We start from the raw sequence: 6,000 nt of genomic DNA, 5'->3' as shown, positions 1-6,000 counted from the left end.
CTACTCCTAACAGGGTATTATAGTCAATCCCTTAACCAGGTGGTCCTTAACCTAACAAGACATTTTTCTAAAGCTTTAACAGGCTTGGCTCCTAACAAGGCGAACTTTAGAAGAGTTTAGAATACTTGTGGGTATTCATCCCCAGAGTGGTTTTTCCCATTTGGGTTTCCCAATCAAAAATCATTGTGTTAAGTGGTGAATGGTTTTTATGGTTATGTTTTGATATGGTTAATCTGTTTAACTAGTAAAGCCACTTATATGTGTTAAGATGCCCAGAAGTGATTTGAAATGTGCTATTACTAATCTTAGTAAAGTAGTTTGATGTTTTCATAAAATGGTTTAAGAGTTTCAGATCTGTTACATTGTTATTTTGGTATTTTAGTCAACCGGTAAACTTGACAATGCAGTTGCAGTTTATTATTCAATGCTTAAACTGGTTAGTTCAGTGATTGATTTATGAGTTGGGTTTGAATTTGGTGAAATTTTTTTTTGTTATCTATCTATTGATTCACCCCCCTCTCAGTAGTTGACCAGATCATTATTCATTCATCATATCATCAAGTGAGAGATCTTAAATGATAATATTATAGATAGTTTTTCAAAGTTATAGAAGTTGTAAATAATGCTAGTAAATCTTGAGCATTATAGATAGTTGTATAAAGTTATTAAAGTTATAAATAGTGCTAGTAAATCTTGCGAGTTCAAGGGAGTTTAAATAAAGAGCCTTGAACTTATTCAATATGAAAATATTTATTCAAAAATAAGAGAGGATGCTTCAAGAAGAGGTTGATGAGATGTTTTGATTGATCCTAAATGGATTCCACTAACTTTAGTAGATGAGAAAGAAAACAATTCTCAAAATAATAAAAATATTATTGAATGATGCTAGTGCATCACATAGACATCCATGTGTTGTGCTAGTATCCTAACAATTTGAGCTTAAAAATAATGAGACACTATTAAAATTTAAAGGTTGAAAAAAAGAAACATAAAAATTAACAAAAGTAGATTGTAGAAAACATGAATTGAGCATGATAAGAAGGAGAAAAAGCTAATGTGGGGGTTAAAATGAGCCTACAAAGATGCTAAGAAAATAGACATCAAAGCAAGCACAAATGTAGTGTGCAATTGTAAGGTATACAATTTTCAATGTTAAACAATAACTTAAACTTAATTATCTATTTCTTATTTCTCATGTTCAAATTGGTCACACATAAGAATAAATTAAATACTTATCTCTCTTATTAAATTTTGCCATGCTTTCAAGTGAAGATGCAATAGATATGTAGTTTCATTGTGTCTACTTTGCTAGAGCTACTACATGCTTTATTCTTCTATAAAATCCATAGATTATTCTTTATTGCTATTTATTGTATTCTAGAACCTTTGTCTTTTTTCTTCTAAATATTTGTATCTTTCTTTTCTTTTTTTAATCACCTTTTTCCCACTTTGACTAGTGCTACTAATGGTTATTTTTGTCATATCCTTGTATGTTATATTTGTGTCGATAGCTTGACAACTTGTATCTATAAGTTTTTCTTCTTAATTAAATTAAAGGAATAAATAAAGAAGATGACATGTATAAATTCTTTTAGGAGTCCATTCCTATAATTTCTTAGAAAGAGAATGACTATTCCCATATATATGTTACTTACTAAATTCAATATAAAGATAGATTGAAAATCAGATTTGTCTTTTTCATTCACTCATATTTTTTTATTACAAATTCATTTCCTCTCAATATTAAGGATATTTATACCATTTATCATATCATCTAAAATATCTCAACATAATGTTAATAGAACACACACATACACACATTTGATGAGTCTCATGAAAAAAATGGTTATGAATAAATTCTTCAACATGTCTATGTTGTGAAAATAATTAAAAACATTGAAACTTTCAATATTTATCATGGACAAGATGATTACGCAACAATACATGCTTATTCCATAAGATACTAAGCAAATATTTACAACTCTAAACTAATTTTAAAAATTGATAGAGACAATATGATAGTTGACTATTATGAGAAGGGCATCAAAAAGAAGTGTGAGGCTTGATCTCAAGCATTGTGTAGGCAACCCATTAGGAACATAGATTGAGGATCTAAATTATGCAAATAATTTATTAATGACTATGGATTTTTTGATATTTCTTTTTATTTCAATTTGCCTAACAATTTAAGTGTAACAAAAAAGAGGGTGCAACTATTAAATAACTAAAGTAGGGATTTGGAAATCAGTAATGCATGGTATGTCACAACATATAAACCTACTATTGGTTTTCCCAACTCTTGAGAATGACAAAAATGACATGAGATAACATGACACATTAATAATCATAGGGTGGGTAGCTGCGAATGTTCATGGAAGTGAAGGATCAGGAAAAATGTGAAGACTCATAAAATTAACATTAAAATATTTAGTAGATATAATAAGAATCCACAAAGTTTTACTAAAATAAAATAAGAATAAATGAAAAAAGATTGCACAAAAATTTGAGATTAAGATTTAATGATTATTACATTTTTAAATTATATATAGAATATTTATATTATAATTTATAAAATAATATTACACATTTAAAAAAAAAATCACAACCCTAAAAACAATACTCAAAACATAAAAATATGACCTAGCATTCCTTCCGCATACTTTAAAGATATATATTCTTTTTTTTTTTTTTTTGATAAAAGTGGATGACCCATTGAAATTATATTAAATCTTTATATTTTTTACATGGTGCCTGGTTCAATGGGCATTGAAGGGAAAGAAACAATAAGAAAACCCTTCAGTATTGCTCAAGAAAACAAAAGCCTATCTACCCATTACAATAGCCCATAGGCGACCCAAATACAAGCCCATATTACAACATCAATCGCATTAGATATAAAGGAAGCTCTGAAAAGCTTGTAGGACCCAGTGAAGAAGAACATCCCAAAATGAAGCCACCATATCTTAAACAAAATTAGTGCCAACAACCCAAAAAGCCAATCTACCTATGCACCACATGAGTCCAAGGCCCTACAGAGAACAAAACACACAACCGAAAGGGAACCAAGAAAAAGAAATCTTGTCAACATAAAAATGGCTAGCATACATATGCCTATCCATATGAGAAGTAGAGAAGGATGGAGAAAACCCTCAGGAAATAGGGTGAGGCCAATCCATTAAATAGTCCAAAGCAAAAAGCCATACTAGTAACAACATGATAAGGAGCCATCTGCACCACCAAATAAACTACACTTTCCAATTCCTCAGAAAAAGCCACCAACCACCAATTTTGCCAAACAATCTCCAAATGATGCAGAGCATTGTGTAAATAGAAAAAAGAATGAATGCCATACCTACAGACCTATCCAGAGTATAACAGAGAAGAAGATAACCGTTGTATGATTATCTTGTCATCATAAAAGAAAATGTCCAACAAGAGACCTCATAACAGAAGATGAAAAATTCCCTCAAATCATAAACTCTTTCCTTAATGAGGAGATTATCCCAATAAATGTCAATAGAAATGATCTTGCCTCAATGGCCAACACCCTCATTATAGGCACTTATGAAAGAACAACCACACCAAGAAAAGAGAATGAAGGAAGTTTCTGAATGGAAGGAGTGTTAAGAGAGAAGTTTCATACAAGAGATAGGAAAGTCCGAAGGGGCAAGTTCTATATAATCAATCCCTTTAGCAACAACCTTATTTGCAAGAAAATCCGCAAAAACATTAATCTCTCTAAAATAGTGAGAAATAGAGAAAGTGGAAAAACCATTAAGTTGGAGGAGAATGGGCTCCAAAAAATACTGCAAGTGCCAAGAGAGACACTTTTTAGTAGCAACTGCCTGAAAGACCAGCATTGAATCACCCTCAATAACAATATCCTTAATATTTAGAGAAAGAGCAAGATTAAGTCCAAAGGATAAAGCCTGAAACTCAACCACGTTATTAGTGCCAAAACCAATATATTTACCAATTGCTTTGATGATTTTTGAAGAGTGATAAAAAATAATTACCCTAATCCTAGACTTCCTCGGATTACCCTTAGAGGCCCCATCAAACTGAAGTTTGAATGAAGGGAAAGGAGGAGGGCTCCATTTAGCCATCTTGTGCTTAAGAAGCGAAGGAAATCCATCTGATACAACCCCTTGAGAAGGCATCAAATGAACTGAAGACCATCACCAAGTAACCCAATTATCCCAATGAGAAAAGGACCTTAGATGATCTAAATTTTTATGAATGAAAGAAAGTACCACTTCACTAATAGAGGTTTGAATTTTACCAATTATGTCTGCAAAAGATGCAGACTTATGTTTGAAGATTCTTGAATTCCTTTCAAGCCAAAGATTCCAAATCACTAGAGATGGAGCAACAACCCAAAGAGATGAGTAGAACGAAGAGGGAAACAACAAGGGCCAGGACATAAATTGTGAAAGTAGATTTGGACAGAGAGCAGAAGACCATCCTAACACACCAAACAGTCAATACCAACATTCAGAGGCAAAAGGACATAGCAGGAAAAGGTGATCCATCAATTCCATACAATAACCACAGAAAACAGAAGGGAAAATTGTTGTAATCCCAAGCCTATCCAATCGCATTCCAGTAAGGATTTTATCTTGGACTGCCAACCAAGCAAAAGTCCCTACTTTTGGAAGACAAGCAGGATGCCAGAAAAGCTTAGTAGGCCAACAAAAGGCATAGGGGCTTGAACCAAAGAATTGTACCCCTCTTTTACCGAATAGGAGCCTGAAACACTTTTAACCCAAACCAAAGAGTCCTCCTTGTTATGGAAAACTAAAGGTCTCCTATGAAGTTCTTCTACAAAAGCTAAAATAATATCATTATTGATAGACAGGGGAGGGATATCCTTCCATTTAGCTAATAAACATGGACCGGAGGTGACAATGTTAAAATAATCTACAACAAAAGGTCCCCAAAGATCTGATAGGATATCCAGAAAAGGGGACCAATCATGAATAGCTAAGAGAGCCGAATGCCCATTCCAAACTTCATCCCAAAAATGGGCCTTTCTCCCATTATGGACAACCCAAGATAAATGTGGTAGGACCACCTCCGTACAAGAAATCAAAAAATTCCAAAATGCAGAACCCTTCGGAAGGGATGTTGTTGGAAAAATCCTTTCTCTGGATGCTCCACTTAAATACTTGGTGAGCATGACAGAGGCCCATTTACTACAGGGGGCCGCATATAACTTCCAAATCAATTTTGCCCCTAATGCTTTATTCTGAACAACCAAGTCACGGATACCCACACCCTCTAGCTCCTTGGGACAACAAATTTTATCCCAAGCAAGAAGAGGAATCTTGTGTTTCCCTCCTAAATTATCATTCCAAAGGAAGGTTTTAAGGGAAACCTTAATTTTCTTAATGACTTGGGAGGGAGCCTATAGGATAGACATCAAATATGTAGTAATGGCATTCAAAACTGATTTGATTAGAAGGATCTTACTAGCCATTGTTAGCCACTTATGATTCCAAGAGGAAATTCTGGAGGTAATAGAATGAACAACTTTATCCCAAAAGGAGGTCTTATCTGATCCCAGAAAGAAAGGAATGCCTAAGTACATACAGGGAAAAGTCCCAACTTGAAAATTCCAAAAGCGAGCAAGATTGTCTCGAACTAAAGTGGGGACATTCACAAAAAAGACTTTGGACTTCTGATTATTAACCTTTTGACCAAAAAAGGTTGCATAATCAGAAATAATTTTCTTAATAACTCAAGCTTCCCTCATAGAGGCCACCCCAAACAAAAGCGTATCATCAGCAAATAAGCAATGAGATTGTGAAGAAGGGAGGCCATCCACTTTGATGCCTAACCATAAACCCGATGCCATAGCCTTAGATATAGCCCTGCTTAATGCTTCTGCCAACAGAATAAACAAAAAAGGAGATAAGGGATCTCCTTGCCTAATTCCCCAGGAGGAAGCAAAAAAACCTGAGGGAGAACCATTAATCAAAACTAAAAAGCGAGCAGAGG

The sequence above is a fragment of the Cryptomeria japonica genome, chromosome 3 (assembly GCF_030272615.1).
Source record: "Cryptomeria japonica chromosome 3, Sugi_1.0, whole genome shotgun sequence".
Lineage (NCBI taxonomy): Eukaryota > Viridiplantae > Streptophyta > Pinopsida > Cupressales > Cupressaceae > Cryptomeria > Cryptomeria japonica.
This window is presented reverse-complemented; position numbering follows the sequence as displayed.